The sequence below is a fragment of the Oncorhynchus kisutch genome, linkage group LG26, assembly GCF_002021735.2.
Source record: "Oncorhynchus kisutch isolate 150728-3 linkage group LG26, Okis_V2, whole genome shotgun sequence".
NCBI classification, from domain to species: Eukaryota; Metazoa; Chordata; class Actinopteri; order Salmoniformes; family Salmonidae; genus Oncorhynchus; species Oncorhynchus kisutch.
This window is the reverse complement of record NC_034199.2, coordinates 14,055,673-14,083,521: the sequence shown is the minus strand read 5'-3', so window position 1 is coordinate 14,083,521 and position 27,849 is coordinate 14,055,673. Positions and strand designations below refer to the sequence as shown.

Sequence of the window (27,849 nt, the reverse complement as noted above, 5' to 3'; positions counted from 1 at the left end):
ATTACAGAGAAGTCTAGATGTCTCTTTTGCTAAACATGATTATCACAACAACAACCCCAATAGGTCCATTTTAACACAGTGCATGGGACAAGATCTGATTCCTAAACTGTATGTAATACAATCGACCCTGGTCAGAATATAGCTCCACCGTGTCTCTCGTCGACCACACCCGAATACAGAAACATGCTTACTGTTCAATAGAAAAAGTCTGATTTGTGTAAATGTGATTAGCAGTTTTGAGACATGAGTGCACTAAAGCAACACTTGTCATTGTAACATGTTATCAAGCAAGCCCGTAGAATTATCTTCGTATGCTCCCTGCTGCCTAGATGTCAACAGCCTTGCATCAATCTGAGCCACATTCACTCCTAAACTCCCCAGCACTATAACCTACTACAGGCAGGGTCACTGAGGGACTGAGGGTCTGGGCTCCCCTGATTTGCATGGCAGAGTTCTAGGGAAGTAATTGGGCTTCTGTAAACATCACTGTGTGGTCTGGTCTGGAGGGAGACATGGGGTCCCATAGCCCCCCCCCACCCACTCTGACAACAACACAGAAGGCATGTAAAACTGTCCAACAGCACGGCGACAAGTCCCAACACGAACTCATAACTCAAGATGTCAGCAACCACTATTCCCCAATAAAATGAAACCCATCTCTCACCAGTCTGTTCGGCTTCTACCTTAGCTAAATACTCACATCATTAAAGAACAATACATGGTCTGGTCTCCGACAGTGAAATGACACCCCTGGTGGCCACGCGTGGATTGAATCAATCCAAATCCGAGTTGGTCAAATATTCAGAGATTTTACTTGTTACAACTGAAGTGGAGGGGGGGGGGGGGGTGGGGGGTGAATTAATCTGGAAACCTTGATTTGGCGACAATGTGCAAAAGTATCTAGAGATGGCTGTTCATCACAGCGCTCTGGACAAGTGGGCAGTGCAGAGGCAAAGAGGTTTTAAATTGAAAACCATAACGCTCATTAGCTCAACACTCAGCCTAAAGGGCAATCAGAAGTTGCATTAGTCACAAGAGGGTGCCTGAACAAAATTATATCTGTAAATTGATTAGACTAAATAGAGTAACTGATATTAGTAACTGCATATTCAGCCCAGTTGAACTCCACACTGTGCTTAAAAGTACAATTGATCTGGTAAATCAGGATGCAGTTAACATTAGGAATACATTAAGTTTAATACGGTAGTTTACCAAAACATTGAGAAAAAAATAATTGTACATTGTACCAATAACAGTACAATAGTAGCTACCGGTACAATAATCATCACAGCGCAATAATTATTACACATTGTCCCAATAACAGTAGAACACGTGAATCTGAAATTACACTTCAGAACAGCATCAATGAATAGATCAACCCAATTGATCAATGTACAACAACAAAAAACATGTCATTTATTTCAGTACGAAGTGCTTAAAAACCTACACGTCTTCAGGAAAAACCTAGACAGATATTTGAGGGGGAAAAAAAGAACCACCATCTCTGTTATTCTCTATATCAAAAGGAAGCATGTTCTGCACAGCCAGACCATACAGATGGTGTTCCTATCACCTGTGAATGATTACCAATCACTAAATCTCACACAGCGTGATTACACACATGGGACACAGTGGGCCTTCCCCAGGCAGCCAGCCAGCTGCACAGCGCTGCTCAACCTCTACTGTATATCTAGGACCATCAGTGGGAAGAGGAGAAGGAGATGGAGCCGGGGGGGGGGGGGGGGGGTTGTGTTACAGGGGGTAGCCAGGGCCGACGTTAGGCCCCCTGGATCAGGCCTGTGCTAGCCTCTCAATGACTCTCCGGTACTCGGCTAGCACCTCCTGGTAGCTTTTCTCCAGCACCTCCTGCTGCAGCGCCGTGTCCATCTGACTGATGTGGGATGCCAGCTCCTCTGGCCGCAGACACCTCATCATCTTGGTCAGCTCCCGCTGGTTCTTCTAAGCACGCAATAAACACATTAACACTGGTTAATGCACTGCGTTTGTGTAAAATCCCTTGGCGTGTTTCCCCCCCAAAACGTTGCATTAGTAGCTTGTGTTAGCCATGTTTTTTTTTTTTTGAAGCAAAACAAAAAAATGCTGTATGGTATTTTGCAAATGCGACTGTTTTGATTGCAATTAGCAGCATCTTACATAATGCACGTTCAACTGGCAAGAGAAAGTTAATATTGTTCCTCATATTGCAGACCTGACTGCATCTCATTAGTGTCTTAAAACCAAATAGTCAGAGGGGAAGCAAAGGATTCTGTAATTGAGTCTGCAGGAGTGCTGACAGCTTCTGGACATGAACCAAGAGTCCTCACTCATGTATTTTGGGGCCAGTGCAAAAAAAGTTCCCACTCTCTTGGGAATCGGGGGAAGAGAAGTTGAGCAGAGACGTGAAATTCTCCACACATTCACAGAGAGGACTCCGCTGAGCTAACTACAAACTACAACCCCCCCCGAAAACAAAACGGCCTGCTGCATCTGGCTGCCAGATCTCTCCTCCACTCAACAGCCAGTCTCCCAAGGAATTCCTACTTCCTTTTCCACCACACACTTTTTCCCTCTACAGATATTGGCCTTTTTCAAGACATGTGGTTACACTGCTGACAGCAATCCTCTAATGCAGGGATCATGAATGAGTATACTTCCCCCCCCCCTTTATGAAAATGTATGCACTCACTACTGTGAGTCGCTCTGGGTGAGAGTGTCTGCTAAATGACTCAAATGTCAAATCATCAACTAGACTCAGCAGCAGGCAGTCTTTCTTGAGCGGACGGTCGGGGAGCCTGAACATAATTACAACTCATTTGTAGACTGCAAATTGACCTCAAGAAGCCCAAACAGACATAAGTCACTTTACCCCTACCTACATGTACATATTACCTAACTTACCTCTACGGCTTACATTTGTACATGATCACGCGTCTCTCTATTAGGCGTGGGAATAGTTGGAAACAGATTTCCAAAATGAAAAACACTTGGAACTAATATCCAGGTTTCTACATTTTTATTATAATATTTTACTTTTTTAATTTAATTTTTTACAGTATTTTATGTCCAACGCTGATTTTTTTTAAATAAATAAAAAGACCTTGTGGGGAGGGGGACAAATTCGGCACGCGGGCCACCAGATGAAGAACCCTGCTGTAACGGCTGATTTGCTGGGTTTCAATGAGACACTCAAATGACAAGTCATGGAACATACATATGTAAATCAATGTTATCCTGTAAATACAAAATTAGTAACAGTTTGTCTAATCAAATTTCAAAAAGCACAGTAAGAGCGCTAATATGAAACGTGTACTATTTGGCAAGCAGATTCTTGAACTGCTTGAATGTGTGCTGTTAGCAACCTACTTCCACCGAAGTTACTCCTCCCTCCTAATGACATGCAAATCCTGCATAATGACACTGCTCTGAATAGAACTGAATCCTGGGGTAACACTACTGTGGAGGCCTGCAGTGCTCCATTGTATCTCCAATAATAAGCCTTTGGTACTCCAGACATTTTTCCTGCAAATGGGGAATAATCGTTCTCCTGATTCTAGAAAAGTATTGCAACATAAGTTACAAGACGCAACAAGAAGTAGCTCTAAGCAGATAAAGTGTTTGTCACATTCTTGGCCATTTCTGAAACCATGCTAATGCATTGTGGGTAGTCATAAGTCGTCAAACACTAAATATTTTGCAAACGCGTGGTATAATCAGTTAATGGGTGGGTTAGGGTTAGGGTTCTACACCAGAGAAAAATAGTTTTGGTATCTCAGATTGTTCTGGCAATTCTCACATAGAAACTTCATTGGGAGGAAGGATGTTTGAAATGCCTCTTACATTTGTATCAAACCATTTCTTTGAAAACCATGATGAAAGTGGCCATTTTAGGCCCTTTTTAGACCTATACATGCCTCCTGTAAGACCCTATGAACCATACATGATACAGACACCATCTTGGTTTCATTATAGTCCTTATAGTGTGTTCTAACTTACGGAGTATGTCTAGATTCTGAAAGACAAATGTTCACATTCATTTATTCAACATTAAAAATATTAATATCGCATAACGACCCTTTAAGATTTTGTTAATTTTTAAGACATTGTTTGGAACAATATACAAGTACATCAAATTTCCAGAGTGGGCGTTGCTAATTATGAAGTTATGATACATTTTATGAGCACCACTAACACAGTGAATGGGAAAATGGATTCAAAAGGGAACTCCCTGTGCTAATGATTTGCAATCCTAAAGGAGGGCTGTGATTGGTTAATGACCTACAACAGGGGTATTCAACTCTTACCGTATGACGTCCAGAGCCTGCTGGTTTTCTGTTCTTCCTGATAATTACAATTGCACACACCTGGTTCAGCCGGGTTTAAAGCAGTCCCTGATTAGAGGGGAATAATGAAAACAAATGCAGAACTGGCTTTGAGCTCCAGAGTTGAGTTTGAACGACCTATGTAATTTTCTATGTATAAATGGTTTATATCATTCAAAATAACAGAGAGCCACTCTGGACATGTGATGCGTTTGAAAAGTATATTGTTACAAACAATGTCTAAAAACAAGACAAATCAAAAAAGGATAGTTTTGAGATATTCATATTTATGTTGGATAAATATGTATTTCAGAATCTAGACATACTCCCTATGTTAGAGCACACTATAACTATAAGGACTATAATGAAACCAAGATGTTGTATGTATCATGTACGGATCATAGGGTCTTACAGGAGGCATGTGTAGGTCTAAAAAGGGCCTAAAATGGCCACTTTTATTATGATTTGTGATACAAACGTAAAAAGCATTTCAAACATCTCCCAATTAAGTTCCTATGTGAGAATTGCCGAAACAATCTGAGATACCAAAAATATTGGACTCGCCCTATTATCAAATTAAATCAACTCTGAATTGATCCAAGGTTATATAGTGCAACTAACAGCCATTCACCACTAATGAAGTCCATTGGGAAACACATAGCCATTACACAGTAGACACAATCTGCTCATTCCATTTGATTAGAAACTAGAGCGCAAGGCGGACACTGCAAAAAGGACGGAGGAATCCATTTCACTGGAGAAGCTACGGTCCTTTCTTTTAAACATACCGTGGTCGGGGCAAATCGCCTCTTTTTGACTTCCAGACGGTAATCTCTTGCTTTCGTCTCAACGCTCATGTCCGTCACCCTCAGTCAGAGGATTTCATAAACTCGTCTTTCGTGTTTCTGTAGGGGGGAAAAAACAGGACAGGGCCATTAAGAACCCGTACAGTCTGTCTCCACAATCATCTAGAAAAGACAGATGATTTCTTAGCTTGGTCGAGCTATTCAGAACCTTCTTGAACAAATCTGTGGTGCCTGAAGCTTCATGAAAGTGCCATGGCGGAGTGAGAAACAACCATTTGGCAAAAATGAAAACATGACGCAGAATAAGTGCAGTAAGATAAGTCAGTGCCTACCCTTTTAAATAAAATGGTACATGTTCCCTCTAGGACTGGAGAGCCTTGGGTTAATGAGTGAGAGAAGAACAGTAATCAAATGTATCCTCCTCTGGGCTCTAGGGTTAAAGCTGAGGTTGACCTTGTTAATCTTTAACTTCTCCCTGGCCTCTGTGGCCATGTCGTCACTGAAGCTCAGAGGAAGCTTGTCTGTGGCGAATGACGGCAGCGTTTGGCAGAGCTTGACCAGAACATAGTCTCTCAGCTTCAAGTAGTTCTCTGAGGGGTCTTCAGCTGCAAATAACAGAAAACAATAAATTAGACACAAGCTTGAAATTCCATTTAAAAATAAAAACATTACATGAAATGTTAGGTATAGTCAATTTATGTTTTATCAAACTGTTCACATCAACCACCCCAAGACATCCAAGGCCACAGTTTTCAATACAGGCTTACATTCAAATCCCACTGATTCCTGAAACAGTCCAATAATTACATCATTGTCAGAATATGATTGTGGCTGCATGTGTCAAGCGCAGTTCTGCGAAAGCGGCTTGCATTGACATTTTACCCAGCTCCCACTGCGGTTTTGAAAAAGATTCACTACAGCGCAACATGGAGAGGATTTAAAGCCACCTGGAATTTTTTTTTTTTAAAGACCAAAATCCAGCAGTAGCTGGCCTACCTGGTTAAATAAAGGTGAAATAAATCAAATTTAGAAAAAAATTCAAAGGCCAGATTCAAAGTAGAGAAAAATAAGACAAGAAAATAGGGGTGCCCCTCTGGACAGGAGAGCAGATGCTTCTTTGTTATTTTCAAAATGAGCTGTCAGCTAAATCTGGTGCACCGCATCACTTCTCATCTCTGAGACTTTTGTTTTGTTGTACATCGTCCCTGGCAAATAAAGTAAAATACAAAATAAATTCATTTCAATTGTCCTACGCAAATCAATTATTCGGGTGTAACGGCTTTGCATTTAACCATATAAATACATGTAATCGTATGTGAAACTCTAGCACAGTTATAGCCTCCTCCCCAAAATGAAACATCATAAGACATCAACTAATTTTGTGTTACTTACATTAACACACACAGTCTTGTACAGCTTAACCTTGTGGGGACACAATTCAGTCCCAATCAAAATCCTATTTTCCCTAACCCTAAAATCTAACCTTAACCTTAGCTCCTAACCCTAACACTAATTCTAACCTTAACCCCCAAGAAATAGCATTTGACCTTGTAGGGACTAACAGTTAGTCACATTTCTGTTTGTTTACTATTCTTGTGGAGACTTCTCGTCCCCACAAGTATAGTTAAACACGCCCACAAACACACACCTGTAATGTCCTGTACTTTAGGCAGATTGCAGTAGAACCTGTGCACTGCCTCCAGCAGCTGGGCACCATGACCCTCTCCTTGGAACGGCAGCAGGATCAGCATTTGGCTGTTCAGAAGGACACCAGGCCAACATACACAAAGACATGAAAGAACAGCCTTGCTGACCTCTCAGCCAGACCTATCAAACCCCTCGTTATTCACAGAAAAAAGGCAACCTTGTATATGACTGATCAGATCTTGATGTTAAGATAATTATCTGAGAGAGAAAGAAAAAGCTCACTTTTGTAATTTATGTTAGCATGGAGTAATGTACATGGCCTTCAGACCTTTTCCACATTTTGTTGTGTTATAGCCGGAATTTAAAATTGATTAAATTGTTGTTTTTTTGTCACTGGCCTACACACAATACCCCATAATGTCAAAGTGGAATAGTTTTTCCCCAAAAAATTTATTAAAAATGAAAAACTGAAATTATTCAATTATTCAACACAATTTGTTGGCAGTTGTGGCTGCTTTGCGTAATGTATTGTCTCTACCTTCCTGCCCTTAGTGCTGTTGTCTGTGGCCAATAATGTTTGTACCCTGTTTTGTGTTGCTCCCATGTTGTGTTGCCATCATGCAGTGTTGTCATGTGTTGCTGCCATGCTATGTTGCTGTCTTAGTTCTCTCTTTATGTAGTGTTGTCTCGCTTGTGTGTTTTGTCCTATATTTTTATGTAATTTATTTTGAATCCCAGCCCCCATCCCTGCAGGAGGCCTTTGGCCTTTTGGTAGGCCATCATTGTAAATAAGAATTTGTTCTTAACGGACTTGCCTAAGTTAAATAAAAGGTTAAATAAAAAATAAATACAATTGTTATGGCAAGCCTAAATAAGTTCTGGAGTAAACATGTGCTTAAGAAATCACATAGTAAGTTGCATGGACCTACACTGTGTGTAATAGTGTTTAACGTGATTTTTGAATGACTACTTCATCTCGGTACCCAACACATACAATTATCTGTAAGGTCGAGCAGTGAATTTCAAACAGATTCAACCACAAAGACCAGGGAGGTTTTCCAATGCCTTGCAAAGAAAGGCTCTTATTTGTAGATGGGTAAAAATAAAATAAAGTAGACATTGAACATCCCTTTTAGCATGGTGAAGTTATTAACCTTTGGATGGTGCATCGATAGTCCCAGTCACAACAAAAAGATACAGGCTACCTTCCTACTCAGTTGCCGGAGAGGAGGGAAAAAGCTCAGGGATTTCACCATGAGGCCAATGGTGACTTTAAAACATTTACAGAGTTTAATTGCGGTGATAGGAGACAACTGAGGATGGATCAACAACATTGTAGTTACTCCACAATACTAACCTAAATGACAGATTGAGAAGAAGGAAGCCCGTACAGAACAAAACATATTCCAAAACATGCATCCTGTTTGTAATAAGGCACTAAAGTCATACTGCAAAGAATGTGGCAAAGCAATTCACTTTTTGTCCTGAATACAAAATGTTATGTTCAGGGAAAATCCAATACAACACATTATTGAGTACAACACTCCATATTTTCAAGCATAGTGGTGGCTGCATCATGTTATGGGTATGCTTGTAATCGTTAATGACTGGAGAGTTTTTCAGGATCAAAAAGGAACAGAATGCAGCTAAGCACAGGCAAAATCCTAAAGGAAATCCTGCTTCAGTCTGTTTTCCACCAGAAACTGGGAAATTAATGCACCTTTCAGCAGAACAATAACCTGAAACACAAGGCCAAATCTACACTGGAGTTGCTTACCAAGAAGACAGTGAATGTTCTGGAGTGGCCGAGTCACAGTTTTGACTTAAATCTAATTGAAAATCTGTGGCGAGACCTGTAAATGGTTGTCTAGCAATTATCAACAAGCAATTTGACAGAGCTTGAGGAATTGTGCAAAGAATAAATGGGCAAATGTTGCACAATCCAGGTGTGGAAAGCTCTTAGAGACTTACCCAGAAAGACTCAAAGCTGTAATCGCTGCCAAAGGTGCTACAAAGTATGACTCAGGGGTGTGAATAATTATGTAAATGAGATATTTCTGTATTTCATTTTCAATAAATTTGCTACAATTTCTAAAAACATGCTTTCACTGTCATTATGGGGTATTGTGTGTACATGGGTGAGAAAATAAATCCATTGAATCCATTCTGAATTCAGGCTGTAACGCAAAATGTGGAACAAGTCAAGGGGTATGAATACTTTCTAAGGCACTGTACTAATGAATTGAAATTGAGGGAGCCCTTTTCACTTGATTATAAGAAACGTAACAAATTGTTATGTCATGTCCATCAATACATCAAACAAAATGCTTATTTACAGGCAAAGCTTTTTTTTTGTTGAAGATACTCATCATTTTGGCTCCCATATGAGTCAGAGCGAGGTTGGATGGTTGGATACATAAGCCAGTAATTTGAGATTTTTGTAAGACTAGGGAGAGAGAAATATATAATTTTCCTCTCCTTTTTTTGTACAAAAGAAAAGGAAGGCACGTGCTCCCCTAGTAATTACCTTACACGTGGTCGGGTTTTGTCTGGATACACATAGTAATTATAAACTGTCATGTAGCCAACAGTTGCGAAAGAGAGTCTCCCCATCGTTATTGTACTTCTCAAATCTGCAGATAAAACACAAAAGGCAAGCAGGACAATTACAGGCACACTCCAGTGCCGCGTCCATTTTCCCCTCTCCATTCTCTGGGATGCTTTTTCCAGTGTCAGCATGCTGGAGCAGCCAGGCCCGTCCCGATCCGTACACCTGCTACAACCTGAATACATTAAGCACTTAATTGGAGGACTGCAACTTAGAAGAGGAGAAGAGGGGTAAAGAGGGGGGGGGGGAATCGGGGTCCTCCACATCACTTCAGTCCATTTACCCATTGTCACTATAAATAGGTGCCAGGATAAAGAAAACACTGGCAGAGGCTCTTTTTACTGTTTGAGATGTCATTCAGTGTTTCAAAAGACAACCGTGTTCAATTCAGCTCTTGCCCTGAAAAAAATGAATGAAAAGGGTTTTCAACACAAAAGGTGCCTCTTGCCAGATCAACAATTCTCCAATAACCAGGGAAAATATAATCAAACTGGCCTGGTAATTGGTAGCGAGAGCCTCAAAGGAGCCCGTTGTTTCTGAATGAGTCAACGAACGGGTTCGGGGAGAGTGACATTGGTTAAGGAGGGCACCACTCACACGAGAAAGAAGTCCCAACGATCGTCGTCCACGTCGATAAAGCTGGCCCGTCTCTATGAACCACATGAGGAAGGTCTACAGGCGCTCATGGTAGTCTCGGAATCCAGGGCACGACACGTCCACCTAGAGAACACAGCACATAGCAGGTCTGAGGACAGTCTAAGTCATGATAAATAAGCAGAGCACCCTCCCTTACACTGAAATAACCTGCAAGTCATATGGGCGAAATGGAAAGCACTGTTATCTGTATATAACTACATAAAGTACTCTATATTGTAGGACCAAGGACTAGAATGTGAACCTTGTGAATCTGGTAGGTAAAGTCTTCTCCCTCCTCCACATTGTGGACGTGGTATGTGTGAAGCAAGGTACCGAAGGGTTTGAAGTTGGCCTCTTTCTCCAACAATGAGGTGAAGTCGTCCGTGTTGCAGCTGAACCCAGCGGGAATGATCTCCCGGATCTTCCCTTCGACATCATCATGCTGCAGGGAGGAAAGAACAGGGTTTACTAGAACATGACACAAAGCGACAGCATCTTATATAAGGGAAAGTAGCCTTGTGTCTATATTCCATTTCTGTAAAAAAATAAATAAAAGTATAAGATAAAGATAAGCCAGATAAGTATTTGCTAGGACAAAAACTGCAATCGTATAACGTTTAAAGTCAATAATGCATTTGAAATAAACGGATTTCTTCAAAATGTTGTACGCGTTTGTTCTTTGATATAGTTGGATCATATAGATTAAACAAGTCCACGGTCTTTATTACAAAAAGACCTTACAGAGCCCATCTAGTTTTATGGACTAACTGCTCCAATTGAATAAATCAGGAAATCTGTGGACATTATTTATTTATTTTCCGCTGCCATGTCTAATCACAGTTCCTACTGTTCGGTCATTAGGCTATGCTTCAGCCCTGATTGACAGAGAACACGAGGAATTAAAGTGGAAGAATACATATTTTTGTGCCACAAAAAGGAGAACCATTAGGCAATTAAGACAGTCAGCAGAGCAGAGACGCCCGCCCCCCTTCCCAACCCCTTGGTGAAAGAGCACTTAATTGAATACATTTACTACTTACGTTAAACCATGAATATTTGATGAAGCCCCCACAATAACGTATTTCTGCATTTCACTGGGCAATAAAATGTAATGAATTGATCTCAACTTAACAAACCTCGGGCATCCATAATAGAGGCCTCTCGTCTAATCCTGGCGAGCGCAACTCAATCAAATGAAAGAGTCTGGCAGACAAAGGGCCCCCCCACCCCCCCCACCCCCCACCCTCCCCCCTGGACTTTTTACTCACTAGAATGTGTGGTTGGTTCAGCTGTGATGTTTGCATTGTATCCATTTCCACAAGGATTGACATGAGAACACTTTGTATTAACTTGCTAAGCAGCCCTTTCACACCATTTACATGCACGATGAGCATTAGTTCTATACCGAGGCCCTTTCTGCTCGCCATAGAAAAACGGGGAAATGAAGAAGGCCCGAACAAAATGCACTACAAAAGGCTAATACAACACACTGCTAATTCCTCTCCTTTCAGACATCAGCTAATATCCAACTGGAAGTAATGCACCTGCAGCCGAATGCCACTTCACCATTGCAATTGTTGGGACTGCATTTCTGAGGAATAAGGATCAGAAGTAAAAGGCCATGGACAAACAAGACATATTGTCCGAGGCACTCTCCGATATACTAGACACTAAATTGCACAATCCCGGATAAAAGAAGCCATAGTTCGGTATAAATGACGTAACAATGCATCTTTAGAAACGCTTTGTTCCATCCGAATGCCTTTTATCTTCGGGATATAATTGATCATGTGTACACATCTTATTTAGGAGTAGTGAAAACGTTTTGAAGGTAATTCTTTTTGTTAAAGAACACTGAATCAGATCACGTTGTCCTTCACAATGCACGGATTCTGCAGCTTTGCATGTACCTATCAAGCAAATACATTAAATTAGATCTCTCTCAGGACCCAGAGAGGCACTAACCAGGCCTATTTGGGCCGGGACGACAACAGGATCGCAAAAATTTGTTCCATGGCAAAAATGAAAAGGCAAAGCAGACTACTCTTTGGTCCTTTAAAAACCTTGTGTATGTAACATATTGTGTGCTATAGCTTGGAAAATAAATACATGTGACTGGATGACAACATAATAATGGGTTATTGCCAACATTTTCCTAAAGAAGTTAAATCTGCTTCGCGTTTCTTTTTGCGTTTTGTTTCCTTGACGTGATACTAAGGAGTACCACGATACGGTTATCGTCCCGGCCCTACCCTTTAACCCAACTGTGCCATTTTGCTAAACGTCCAAATTCAATTGAACTTTTAATTGCATCACTATCTGCTTAAAATCTCTTATTGGATTTCTTTGTCATACAAAAAATATCTCCATTGACAATGATTTTGGCGGACTTAAAACGTAAGCTACATATTGCAATGACAATCCAAACATTTGTATATTAACAGCTTTGCATTTTAGATCGAGGCTCATATTTGATTTACACATCACTGATGTATGTTTCAGATTTCCACTAGTGGATGCCCAGTATGGAACAACGACTGGAACAAAAAACGATGTCCGACTGTGTGGAGTCCATCATTATAGAGTTTGGCTGGTTTAGGGTAAAGGTGATCTCTGACAAGTCTTCCATTAGAGTAGTAGCAGCTGCATGCTGAACTCTGTCCCACAGCTCCCCTCCTCTCCCTCACCAGCTGCACTATACCCAGCCACAGTGAGCATGCACTCACAGACAAACACTCTTCAGATGGAGCCTGAACTCTGCTGCTGCTCCCTAACTCTCTACCCTCGCACCAGCTGCACTAAACCCTTAACGAGGTGGACACTCGTGGGTCAACGTTGGCCTGGCCGTCATCCTCGCTGGAAATTCTCCAGCTTTACATCCGAGTACTGTTTAGTATTGGGAACAGAATAGACAGTTTGGGAAATGTTTAACAAAGAAAACTACAGAAAAATTAATCCAAAACAATTATTTCACTGATGACTGCTCTGTGTCTAATAAAAACAATTGGATTTTCCTGCCGCTATTTGTTCATGTATAATGTTACTACGGTCTATGCACTCAATTAGCCAATTGCTTCTCATTGTGACATAGTTTTCTTGTGGACTCATTAAAAGTTTCAGGTAACACTTGACATTCAGTCTATCCTACTACACCTAGAGATGTAGAAATGCTGTAACTATATTCGGGTAATAAGTTAACATTTTCTTGATATTTTCTTGATATTCTGTAATAATAAAAAAACATTCAACTCCATCAATTACAATGTAACAAAGTGTCAATGCAATGGAGCAATTACAGCTATACTATGTGTAAAGCAAGTGAAGTGTTACTGACCATTACTATACTAGGATTTCTTTCAATTGAAAGCACTATACAGATTAGCTACTGCCCAGGAAAACTTGGTCAGAGGTTCAGAACTGTAATTTGGGTTCGTTCTGGGGACCGAGTCCTTCGGTGATACATCTCCCTCCTGACAAAACACACTTATGGGAAACATACCCCAGCAGGACATATTCCACTTCCTGCAGACTATCACAGAGCCACTCAAATCAATGGATGAGCCAAGACCACCCGATCCAACTCTGATCCTTCCCTTTAGAGAGGGAGGGATAGGATTAGTGCACCAATGGCCCATGGGGCCTATGATAGACTGGGATTAGTCTGACAAAATATGAGATCTCTTACATATCTGCTGCATAATACCACCACTCAGAGGGAGGTGCTGGCTCACTCCAGAAGGCCCACAGAAACATGCACAAAGCAGCCCACAGAAAAGGCTCCTGAAACAGCTCACCTCGAGCTAAAGAAGGCTGGGAAACTGGACAAGTTCCAGAAGAGGAGCGATAAGAGTACCGAGGGTGTTTTTTCTCTCACTTGACCGGGAAAAAACTAAGCTTTCGCGAAGACCCAGAGTTTTCCCTGTGCAGGTCACGTGGTTGAGAAACCCTCACGACATAAGAGTTGGGGCCTATCTCTAAATGGAATATAGTTTGACAGGACATCGCTCTTTTTTTCACGTAATGCCCGTGTTACTGTGCTCGGGCTAAAGTTATTAAAAAAAAGTCATTTCAAATCAACTTATTTACCTCCACGCAGTCAAGGTTTTCTGTGACTCTGGCTGAACATTTAACTTTGAAGAGGGTGATCAGGTTCCCAGCACTTGTAGTACAGTATCCAAAAGCCACCTCACTGAGGAAATAAATCAATTAAAACAAAGTGGATAACTAGCTAGTGAGCTCCAAAAGTATTGGGAGAGTGGCGTTTTTTTTGGCTCCGTACTCCAGCACTTTTGATTTGAAATGACAGAATGACGGTGAGGTTAAAGTGCAGACTATCAGTTTTAATTTGAGGGTAATTTTCATCCATATCGAGTGAACCATATCATACCCCCCCAATACATGCTAACCTCTCACCCGTTACAATGATATTTATGCCCCTGTAACTTTCTCACTCATCATGATTCATTGAGGATTATCCATAAACATGGTAGCATCCAAATTATTTAGAAACATATTCTATTCTTATTTACAAAAGAAAAGTGATTCCAGTTAGGGCATATAACACATCTGGAACCAGCAAAACAAACAGAAAATGCATCCGACAAATATGTAGAGTCACAAGCTTGATGTAGTCATTGCGTGCTATGAATATGGGACCAAATACTTTTAACTACTTTAGGTGAATTTGTCCCAATAGTTCTGGTCCACTAAAATGGGGGGGGACTATGTACAAAAAGTGCTGTAATTTCTAAACGGTTCACTCGATATGGATGAAAATGCCCTGAAATTAAAGCTGACAGTCTGCACTTTAACCTCATAGTCATTGTATCATTTCCAAAAATCTGTCACTGCCCCAATAGTTTTGGAGCTCACTGCAGGTGAGTTAGTGTTCACATAATTCAGTTCTCAACAGTTCACCGTCGTGCAACCAGCATACAGATTTAGGCCGCTTTCCAGAGTTTTGATTAGAGGTCGACCGATTATGATTTTTCAAAGCCGATACCGATTATTGTAGGACCAAAAAAAGGCAGATACTGATTAATCAGCTGATTGTTTTATTTTGATTTGTAATAATGACAATTACAACAATACTGAATGAACACTTATTTTAACTTAATATAATAAATAAATCAAATCAATTTAGCCTCAAATAAATAATGAAACATGTTCAATTTGGTTTAAATAATGCAAAAACAAAGTGTTGGAGAAGAAAGTAAAAGTGCAATATGTGCCATGTAAAAAACCTAAGGTGCTTCTACACCTGCATTGCTTGCTGTTTGGGGTTTTAGGCTGGGTTTCTGTACAGCACTATGAGATATCAGCTGATGTACGAAGGGCTATATAAATAAATTTGATTTGATTTGATTTAAGTTCCTTGCTCAGAACATGAGAACATATGAAAGCTGGTGGTTCCTTTTAACATGAGTCTTCAATATTCCCAGGTAAGAAGTTTTAGGTTGTAGTTATTATAGGACTATTTCTCTCTATACCATTTGGAATTCATATACCTTTGACTATTGGATGTTCTTATAGGCACTTTAGTATTGCCAGTGTAACAGTATAGCTTCCGTTCCTCTCCTCGCCCCTACCTGGCCCCGAAGCGAGCGAGTGACGCTTGAAACGCTATTAGCGCACACCCCGCTACCTAGCTAGCCATTTCACATCGGTTACAACAACCTCATCTCGGGAGTTGATGGGCTTGAAGTCATAAACAGGGCTGTGCTTGAAGCACAGGGAAGAGCTGCCGGCTAAATGCACGAAAGTGCTGTTTGAATGAATGTTTACTGATGCCTACCATCGCTCAGTCAGACTGCTCTATCAAATCATAGACTTAATTATAACATAATAACACACAGAAATACGAGCCTTAGGTCATTAATATGGTCAAATCCGGAAACTAATCATCTCGAAAACAAGACGTTTATTCTTTCAGTGAAATACGGAACTGTTCCATATTTTATCTAACGGGTGACATCCATAAGTCTAAATATTCCTGTTACATTGCACAACCTTCAATGTTATGTTATAATTACGTAAAATTCTGGCAAATTAGGCGGGCCAAACTGTTGCATATACCCTGACTCTTCGTGCAATGAACGCAAGAGAAGTGACACAATTTCACCTGGTTAATATTGCCTGCTAACCTGGATTTCCTTTAGCTAAATATGCAGGTTTAAAAATATATACTTCTGTGTATTGATTTTAAGAAAGGCATTGATGTTTATGGTTAGGTACACATTGGAGACAGTCCTTTTTCGCGAATATGCACCGCATCGATTATATGCAACGCAGGACACGCTAGATAAACTAGTAATATCATCAACCATGTGTAGTTAACTAGTGATTATGATTGATTGTTTTTTATAAGATAAGTTTAATGCTAGCTAGCAACTTACCTTGGCTTACTGCATTCGAGTAACAGGCAGGCTCCTCGTGGAGTGCAATGAGAGGCAGGTGGTTAGCGCGTTGGTCTAGTTAACTGTAAGGTTGCAAGATTGAATCCCCGAGCTGACAAGGTAAAAATCTGTCGTTCTGCTCCTGAACAAGGCAGTTAACCCACCGTTCCTTGGCCGTCATTGAAAATAAGAATGTGTTCTTAACTGACTTGCCTCATTAATAAAGATTAAATAAAAGGTGTAAAAAAAAAAAAAAGGTTAAAAAGAATCAGTGTCCAAAAATACTCATTTCCGATTGTTATGAAAACTTGAAATCGGTCCTAATTAACTTCTCTAGGGTAGGGCGTAGCATTTGGAATTTTGGATGAAAGGCATGCCCAAATTAAACGGCCTGCTACTCGGGCCCAGAAGATATGATATGGATATAACTGGTAGATTTGGATAGAAAACACAAAAGTTTCCAAAACTGTTAAAATAGTGTCTGTGAGTATAACAGAACGGATTTGTCAGGCGAAAACCAGAGAAAAACCCATTCAGGAAGTAGGTTTTTTTGTTGGTGTCACAGAGCTTTTTCATGCGCAATCCCGAGAGAGTACCTTTCTTGTTTACCTTTTATATTGACAACGTTATTGTCCGGTTGAAATATTATAGATCATTTAGGCTAAAAACAACCTGAGGATTGAATATAAACATCGTTTGACATGTTTCTATGAACATTACGGATACAATTTGGATTTTTTTGTCTGCCTGTTTTGACTGCGTTTGAGCCTGTGGATTACTGAAGAAAACGCAAACAAAACTAAAGTTTTTGGATATAAAGAGACTTTATCGAACAAAAGGAACATTTATTGAGTAAATGAATGTCTTCTGAGTGCCACCATATGAAGATCATCAAAGGTAAGGGATTAATTTTAGCTCTATTTCTGACATGTGTACCCCCTCTACTTGGCTGGTTACTGTTTGCAATGATTTGTCTGCTGGGCTACGTTCTCAAATAATCATAAGGTATGCTTTCACCGTAAAGCATTTTAAAAAATCTGACACCGTGGTTGGATTCACAAGAAGTTAATCTTTGAACCGATGTTAAAAATAAAAAGTTTTCTGAATTTTTATAATGAGTATTTCTGTATTTCAATTTGGCACTCTGCAATCTCACTGGATATTGGCCAGATGGGACGCTAGCGTCCCACATAACCTAGAGAGGTTTAATCGGCCATTCCGATTAATCGGTCGACCACTATTTTGACGTTGCTGACGCCTGACAGATCTTACAACGCCTGGATAGGTATTTTAAGTATTAGCTAACCATATACTGTACGTTACAGCTATTTGTCAGTCAATGACGTAGCACACAACCATTGGTTGTTGCGTCGCCTCAGCTGTGGAACGCGGCGGTAGAGTTCACATGGAGTTACTGTAATGAGATGCACAGATCTTACTGGCTGAATTAGGTTTGATACTCACTCATCACCATAAAGCTGGTTTCTGTACTCTGGATGGAATGTCGTGCTTTCATTATCCACCTCCTCTGCGAAACGGACTGAGAGAAATAGTTGTATTTCATTATTTGAGTAAGAGGGTGTGGCAAATACTCAGTCAACATATCAAATATTGCACTATGTATATGAAACACTTAAAGCACCATTTACCAAACAACAAAATGCAGTGCAAGTAGCTACTATCTCCACATCCTAAAACAAAAGAGTTTACACACAAAGCTAAATAAGAAGACGCATGAGACAAACCTAGTTTTAAACAGATTGCTTCGTTGGTGTCACACTTATACTCTGCCAACTTCTTCTCCATTTCGTTCATCCCTGTGGAGCAAAACAGCATTTCTAGCTTAATTGTTTGTTTATTTATTTGGATCCCCGTTCGTTTTTGCAGAAGCAGCCTCTGCTCTTCCTGGGGTCCACAAAAAAAAACATGACAAGTAACAAAACACTGATACACTAGGAAAAGTCACATTCAAAATACAACAACAAAAATTGTACAAAAGAAAAAAAATAAGTTTAAATGTGTCTGTGTGCCCCCTCACAGTACACATCATTCCATGAGTTGTTTTAAAGGTCATCTTCCTGTTAACTTGAGTAATGGGAGATGGAAGGGAGTTCCATGCTATAAAAACTAGAAGAGAAGCAGTTCAAATCTCTCGACAACCCTCAACTATGAAAGACTGGCAAGCATTTTGATGTTAGTTCTGTATGTGCAGTGAAGGGCAATGCATGCTGCTGTTTTGAGCCATTTGCAGCTTTTCTAGGTCTTTCTTTGCTGCACTTGACCATATTACCAGACAGTAATCAAGATGGGACAAGACCAGAGCCTGACCATCTAGCAGTTGATTGTGCCCAAAAAACACTGAACATATTTTTATAACAGACATACCCCTCCCCATCTTACCAAAAACTCTGTCAAAATGACTTGACCATGATAATTGATCATCCAATGTTATACCTTAAGCTTCCTCAACTTGCCTAAACCTCCAGTTGAGGTTTTGGTCTTAGAGAAGGTTTTGAAAATGCTTTTAGTTTAAGATGTACTTAAGAGCAGTTTATTATTAAATCACTGATTCTGATACAGACTTACTCCTTATTTAGAATTTCAGTGAGCTCACTGGCTTTGGGTGATGACATGTAGAGTATGGAATCAAAATAAAATAGTTACATGCGCCGATCACAACTGGTGCAGACTTTACAGTGAAATGCTGGCTTTACGACCCTTTCCCAATGATGCAAAATAAAATATTAACACAAGAGGAATAAAATACACAAGAATGGAGCTGTATACCAGTACCAGATCAATGTGCAGAGGTACCAGGACTTGATGTACCAGTACATGAAGGCAGGGTAAAGTGACTAGACATCCGGATAGATAACAATACGAGTAAAATAAAGAACAGTAGCAGCAGCAAATGTGTAAGAGTTTGTGTGTGTGAGTGCATATGTATGTGTGTTGTCGGTATGCGTGTGTGTGTATTGTATGTGAATACGTGTGGGTTTTGTGAGTGTCAATGTAGTGTGTGTGAGTGTATATATGGTCTAGTGAGTGTGCGTAGGGTCAGTGCAACATAAGAGTCAGTGCAGATAGTTTGGGACAATAAATAGACAAGAAAAAGAAACAAACTATTTTTTTATGATATCCAATTGGTAGTCAGTCTTCTCCCATCGCTGCAACTCCCGTACGGACTCGGTTGACCCGGAAGCCAGCCGGACCAATGTGTCGGAGGAAACACCGTACAGCTGGTGACCGAAGTCAGCGTGCATGTGCCCGGCCCGCCACAAGAAGTCGCAAAAGTGGCCAGCTGCGACACAGCCCGGGATCGAACCTGGGTCTATAGTGATGCCTGCCTTAGACCGCTGCGCCACTCGGGAGGCCACTATCTGGCAGTCTTATGACTTGGGGGTAGAAACTGTCTCAGTGCCCGTTGGTCCAATAGCCGATGCTCTGGTACCGTTTGCCGGACGGTTGAAGAGTGAACAGTCTATGGCGTGCGTGGCTGAAGTTTGGCAAATTTTCAGGCCTTCCTCTGACTGCCTGATATAGAAGACCTGGATGGCAAGGAGATTGGCCTCAGTGATGTACTGGGCTGTCCGCACCACCCTGTCTAGCGCTTTGCGGTCAAGGGCGGTGCATTTCCATACCAAGTGGATTTATGCAGCCAGTCAAGATGCTCTCGATAGCACATGCCAAATCTTTTTAGCCTCCTGAGGGGGAAGAGTTGCTGCCGTGCCCTCTTCACGACTGAGGGTGTGTGTGTGGACCATGTTAAGTCCTTAGTGATGTGGTCCTTAGTGATGGAGGAACTTGAAGCTCTCAACCTGCTCAACAACAGCCATGTTGTTCACCTCTTTCACCTATAGTCCACGATATAAGATCCTTGGTCTTACTGACGTCGAGGTTGTTGTCCTGGCACCACACTGCAGTCTCTGACCTCCCTGTAGACTGACTCATCACCGTTGGTGATCAGGCCTAGCACCGTCATGTCGTCAACAAACTTGATTATGGTTTTGGAGTCGTGCGTGGCCACGCAGTCGTGGGTGAACAGGAAGTAAAGGAGGGGATTAAGAACACACCACTGAGGGTCCATCGTATTGAGGGTCAGTGATAGCATTGGAGGTGATGTTGCCTACCCTCACTACCCTGGGGGAAGCCTGTCAGGAAGGCTAGGATCCAGTTGCAGAGGGAGGGGTTTAGTCCCAGGGTCCCTATCTTGGAAGGGACTATGGTGTTGAATGCTGAGCTGTAATCTATGAACAGCATTCTGAAATTGTTATTTTCCCTCTTGTCCAGGTGGGAGAAGGCAGTGTGAAGTGCAATTGAGATTGGATCATCTGTAGATCATCTGTGGATCTGTTGGGGCGGTATGCGAATTGGAGTGGGTCTGGGATGATGGTGTTGATGTGTGTCATGACCAGCCTTTCAAAGCACTTCATAATTACAGATGTGAGTGCTACAGGGCGATAGTAATTTAGATAGGTTACCTTGTTGCTCTTGGGAACAGGGACAATAGATTGGGATTATAGACTGGGACAAGTAAAGATTTAAAATGTCTGTGAAGACACTTGCCAGCCGGTCTGCACATGCTTTGAGAAGGCGTCCTGGTATTCCGTCTGGCCTGGCAGCCTTGTGATTGTTAACCTGTTTAAACGTTTAGCTCAAAATCTGCCATGGAGAGCGAGATCATCCACATAGATATTCGTTCTAGCTTTGTTTAAGACCATTGGCAAATAATATATAAAAACAGAGAAGACTAACAGCCCAAGGCAACTGCCGAGGGACACCGCACTGTACATCTGATATTCGAGAGGCTTCTATTGAAGAACACTCTCTGGGTTCTATTGGATAAATAACTCTTCAACCATGGGATGGCAAGTTTTTTCAATAACAATTTATGATCAATAAGATCAAAGGCTCCAACTATGATCAATTTAAGATCAATAAGATCAAAGGCTCCAACTATGATCTTATTATCCATTTCTTTTAAGCAATCATTATTCATTGGCGTCAGTGCAGTACAAGTTGAGTGCCCTTCTCGATACGCATGCTGAAAGTCAGTAGTTAACTTGTTCTCTGAAAAATAGCATTGTATTTGGTCAAACACAATCCTTTCCATTAGTTAACTAAGAACAGGCGGAAAACCGATTGGGCGGATGTTAGAGCTAGCAAAGGGTGCTTTGCTAATTTTAGGTAGTGGAATTACTTTAGCTTCCTTCCACGCACACATTCCTTTAAAGTTTGGTTAAAGAAATGGCAAATTGGTTGCAGACTGTACTGCCGCTCCTTTCTCAATAGTTCATCAAGGTTGTCTATACCTGGTCGCTTATCATTTTTTATGGATAACAATTGTTTTCTACCTCTCCCATACTAACTTGAACAAATTCACAAACACAATCATTTTCTTTCATTATGAAATCCTTTATTAAAAAATATGATGGTTCACTGTTCAATGTTTTCATTTCAGTTTTTCCACTTCACTAATGAAATAGTCATTGAAATGACTGGCAATAACTAAAGGTTTTATTATAAATGGTACTCTACTTTATCTTTGTTTGGTAATATATTTGATTCTTGTTAAGTTTAGTCACAACATTTCTCAATTTAGAGTATAACAACTAATCAGCTGAGCAGACAACTTTTGCATCATTTCTTTCTTTGAACCATCATCAATCATGGGGTACATTGTCAACAGTTGGCATGACATTTTTTTACAAATACTTCCAGTGTTGCACCCGAATTCACTTCCTCATAAACATCAGACCAACATACATTTTCAACAAAAGAATCGAGGAAACATTTTGTATGACCACTTATGAATTACTTTAGGCCCAACCTTTGGCACTTACGCTTTCCATGTTAATGCCACAATGTTATAATCACTACAGCCAATGGAAGCTGGTATTGCTTTGGAGCAAAGCTTTGCAGTATTAGTGAAGATATGATCAATACAAGTAGATGTAACAGAACCAACACTATTGGTATGCACTCTAGTTGGCTGAGTGAACCTGGATCATATTACAGGCATGAGTCAGAATGGAGAGGTAGTTGCTAACTAGTCAATCGTCAGGTCACCCAGAAAATAGATCTCTTAACAAAATCAATCAATATATGTGCATGTGATGTTGTGCTGAAGCTACTGACCCTGAGGCATGGCTATCTCATTCCTCACAAGGCTTTTGGGAGGGAGGGTGGACAATGAGCCTGTCGTAGTGGATGTAAGCAATGCTCCCATGCTCTCTGGCAGTTTTCATAGCTGGGATAAGTTCTTTCCGCCTCTGGCCGACAGCTTCTGTGAAGTCCTCGTTGAGGAAGATGTTGATTCCTCTCAAGTTCTTGGCTCTCTCCAGAACAGCCATCTTGTCCTTAAACCTCTAGAACTTGACCAGAAACTGTCACCTAGGCTGGTTACATGTTTTCCAGACCTGTGGGACGCTCCATCTCAATCTTCCATCTGCAGCTTTTCAGTAGGGCTGTCCCAAACTAAAACAAATTTTGGTCAATAGAGAGTTGTCTTTTCTTCAAGCAATTGATTGGTCGAAATGTTAAAACTTGTATTTTTCCATATATAGTTGTATTTATTTTTTTATTTTACCTTTATTTAACTAGGCAAGTCAGTTAAGAACTAATTCTTATTTTCAATGACGGCCTGTGTTTCTATATATGGAAAAATACAAGTTGTGTTTTAATAAAACTCAACTATATGTACTGAGATTGTCTGATGCTTCAAGCGTGCCATTTGATTAAATAATGAAGACATTGGGCGGCAGGGTAGCCTAGTGGTTAGAGCGTTGGACTAGTAACCGGAAGGTTGCAAGTTCAAACCCCCGAGCTGACATGGTACAAATCTGTCGTTCTGCCCCTGAACAGGCAGTTCCCAGGCCGTCATTGAAAATAAGAATTTGTTCTTAACTGACTTGCCTGGTTAAATAAAGGTAAAATGAAAAAAATATATATATACAAATGACTCAAGAAGAAGCAGGAGATCAAGATATCCTAACCAGAGAAACTTTATATATAAAAAATATATATGTTTATCTCATGCTAGCAAACTTGCAACATTGTATGAAATATTCTGGGCCCTCAGAGTTTCCCGCACCAGTGAGCTCAGGACAGACACAGCTGTAGGCTGTTTGTGCAAGGGATAATAAGTCATTAGGTATTTTATTTTAACTTACATCAGAGCATTACAATTTCTCCCTTTCATGCTGAGTGGTTATCAAAAGGGAGAGGGCAGAAAATATGTTTCAAATACGTCAAGGAGCTATTGTAATTCTCTATGGACTCAAAAACAGACATTGTTTACTTGCTGTTTGAGGTGAAAACAAATTACTTTGAGAAGCGGCAAAACCGTAACCAACCAAACATTGTAGATCAGAAATTAGGGGAATTAACGGTAAATGTAGGCTACTACTGGTGGTATATGTAATGGGGAATTGATAGACGATAACAATCAAAGGGCAAACAATTCACACGATGAAGTTAAGAAACACTGAATGCACATGGCATGGTGGGAGAGAGCGCATTCTGGAGAGACACGTGCCTTGTGCATTTTACACACACTCCCCTTCTTGGACCGTGGCATCCTCAATAGATTAGTCCACTGAACAGTGGTGTAAATTATGGATGCACGATATAGCGGTGAACATTTCGGAATCGGACGATATTAGCTAAAAATGCCAACATCGGTATCAGCCCGATGTCTAGTTTAACGCGTATGTGAAAAAATGATGTCAAAGCTGACGTGCATACCTATATAACGTAGGTACATGACGTAATGACGGCACGTAAAATTTTGCGCTACACGTGCATCACAGCATTCCTAACCTAGCCCACAATGTCTGCTGTGTGGATCGAGCAGTCAACAAGTCAAGCAGTCATTTGAACGAGTAAGAACATTTCAGCGAGTCAACTCAAAGGCAAAATCCATTAAAACGCCCAGATAATGGAATTCATTGCCCTTGACAATCAACCGTTCTGTCGTGTGTGACATTGGCTTTCGCGACTGTTCGAGCACCGGTACACACTAACGTTAACAAGGGCGCTACTGTTCAGATGCTGCCCTACCGGAGTTACACAGTAATAGCGTCACTGCTATTAGCTTCATGACATACTATGGAACGCCATTTGAGTCTTTGCGTGTCAAAAAAAGATACACCTCAAACAACACTATTCTACAATAACACTATTTGAAGCGTTAAATACGCTTTTAATTTGACACGTCAAATAACACAGTTCTATTATAGAATGTTGTGTGTTCTGAACTTGCACGTGCAAGCCAAGCGACACCACTACTATCAGTAGCACTGTCAAAGCTGTACTAAAAAAAAAGTTTGCAAACAAGCAAACACTGGTCACGAACGATGTGTTTACAATACCGCGTTGGTAAAAAAGCATTATTTGTTTGGCCGCAAATTCTGGGGTAGCTAGCTAGCTTAAGCTTGGTACCTAAATAGCACCAATACAACCAGCCTGAAAACAATGACCTGTAGAAACTGCAGTCATTTTCACTATTCTTAGCAATGATTTAGGAATCCTTGTGAGTAAGTATTAGCAAGGTAGAAACTTGTTGTTCGCCTATTGAAATTGAACTTCAGTTCATGAAAATAAATAGGTAGCCAGCTACTTAACCCTGTTGCCCAAAGCTAGCGTTATAAGTAGCCTGCTGGCTTCATCTGGCTAGTGAGGCTCGACCTGACCGGGTTGTGTTGTGAAGCTAGCCACAATAAGGATTAGGCACAATAGTGGAATTTGCAGGTTGCCTTCAAAATAAAAGTACCTCTGAAAGTGATGCAGAAAGTTACAAATTGATGGAATCATGCCATATTTAGACTAGATAATGTCAAACAAGGTTGGAATGTGAAGCAATGAAATCGGGTATCAGTCTACTCTGTGACACCCACAGAACACAACTGTGAAGAGTTTACGCAAATATTAGCGTTGTTGCTCTTATCACGGGACTGTGACTGCGTGAAATCACCTCCCCAGTCAGCCTATTGTGTGTATTGACATTCATATTGAGCTGTACAGCTTTACCTAAGGATTGGGGATCAATGAAATGGGGTAACAGTCTACTCAATACCCAATATATTTTTTCCCAACGTCCTCCTCAGAGTTCAGACTCCAAAACATCCACGCAGTATTGTTTTTCCTCGGGAAAAGGGTGTTCTATAGATAGGTTGACAATAAATGTGGCTCAATTCACAGTAGTTTCAGAGTCCTGCAATAAGAGCTACGATACTAATGTTCTCTGGGTGTCACTGAGTAGACTGATACCCCATGTCATTGATCCACAATTAATCCACAGTGAAATAAGTATGCCCCAATGCAATTCTAAAGTATAACACATCCGGTGTGATTTCAACAGATTGTCAAATTAACAAATAGTCTTTTGTTGATTTTATATAACATTCCAACATCGTTTAGCATGCTCTATTAAATTATACTATTTGTATTCATTTGCATCACTGTCAATGACATACTTTTATTTTGAAGGCTAACCGCAAAGTCCACCATTGTGGCTAATCCTTATTGTGGCTAGCTTCACATAGATGGGTCTGACCACCATTAATCAAATAAGAACTTTCTTATATTTTTGGGTTATTTTAGATGATGACACCTAGCTAATATAGTTAGCTAGCTAACTGAAACCGATTGTCGTTTTACTATGTTTTTGGGGAAGAACATTGTTTGCATCCATGAGCTGGCTATCTTTTTTTATGACCAGCAATGTAGATGCGCAAGACAACTTCACCAGCATCACCGCATACGTATCGATGAATCATTGTGACATATGAAATACGAGTGATAGTGTAATCAATGTGTAATAACTACGTAAAATATTTATGAACGCGTTCAATTATTATGTAACATGCAGTCATATTCAGGTCCTGACTGGTCAGCAAGCTTATTTGACACGTCAAACAGTGCTATTTGACATGTATCTTGTTTGACATGCAAAGACCCAAACGCTGTTCCTTAGAAGTCCTGCTTGAGAATGAAACGACTGAACAACAGCACAGCAAGTAAGTGAAAGAATTTTGGTTTTGATAATGGGGACATACGTAAATGCCAACAAAATAACTTTTTGGTCAGTGTGGTGTGTGTGTAACCTTTATTTAACTAGGCAAGTCAGTTAAGAACAAATTCTTATTTACAATGACGGCCTACCCTGGCCAAACTCGGACGGCGCTAGGCCAATTGTGCTGCGCCCTATGGGAATCCCAATCACGACAGGATTCGAACCAGGGACTGAAGTGACACCTCTTGCACGAAGACGCAGTACCTTAGACCGCTGCGTCCGTGTGTGTGTTTTAACTATTTAACTGTACTAGAATCATTAAAAGGCCGCTTAAATTTTAAATATCGATTACCGGTATAGTCTTTTTTTGGCAAGGAAAATAATTGGATATCGGTATTGGTCGAAAATGTAATATCAGTGAATCACTAGTGTAAAGTACTTAAGTAAAAATATTTTAAAGTAATACTTAAGTCATTTTCGTGTGTATCTGTACTTTACCATATTTATTTTTACAAATTTTACTCCACTACATTCCTAAAGAAAATAATGTAATTTTTAGCCATACAAAAGTACTCGTTACATTTTGAGGGCTTAGCATGATTCACAGAAAGTGCTGGTGTCATCTCGAGAGGATTTGCAGTTTGTCGTCATCTTGCAATAACGTTTCTTTCGGGACATCTGGAGAACTGCAAACTGTTCTAACGGTCCTGGGCCCGGTTGTATAAAACATTACCCCCTTATTTTCCTTACCTTTAAGTAAGTTTCACAAAACATTTTACGGCAAATTTTTTGGTGAAGCCAGCTATATTGTGGTATGGTTACCTTCCTTCGCCAACCACCAGAACGATGCACAACCAATACTCTGGCTCCCCATGTGTCCCAAAGCTAGTGGTCGCCTCGTCTTCCATCAACAACTCCTGTAACATGGAGATATGGCCTGTGTGGGAACACGAACCTTAATAATACTACCGCAAGCGATGCGTGTTAACTTTCAGATCGAGCGTCGGGCTCTTAAAAAAAAAAAGTAAAGAAGATACTATCGTCAATAGGCGCTAAAGCAGTTCGTGTCTAGAAATGGGGTAGCTTGTCCCTAGCCACAACATCATCACTGATTCCCGATAACGTTATCAAGCTAGCTAGGGCTAGCTAGTGGGTTAGCAAGCTTGATGACAGCTCGATTGCCTGTGACAGCAACATACATACATCGCCCTCGAACACTCAAATAGGTGAGCACATCTATCATACAAATTGCAATACAAACCATAATACGGGGTTTGTGCACTTAAATATTGTATATATTCATGTGTTACTTACCCGTCATTTCTGTACACTGTTGCATCTCTGTTGTTGTCAATGGCCCAAGGAAAATACGCACCGAAGACTTCCTGTTTGTCCACGTGTTTCCGCCGCATCTGATGTATGC

General features: G+C 40.7%; 1 pseudogene; it reads right to left on the bottom strand.

The window, feature by feature from the left end:
- Positions 1 to 1,172: 1,172 nt before the first annotated feature.
- Positions 1,173 to 27,849, bottom strand: LOC109871339 (histone acetyltransferase type B catalytic subunit-like; annotated as a pseudogene).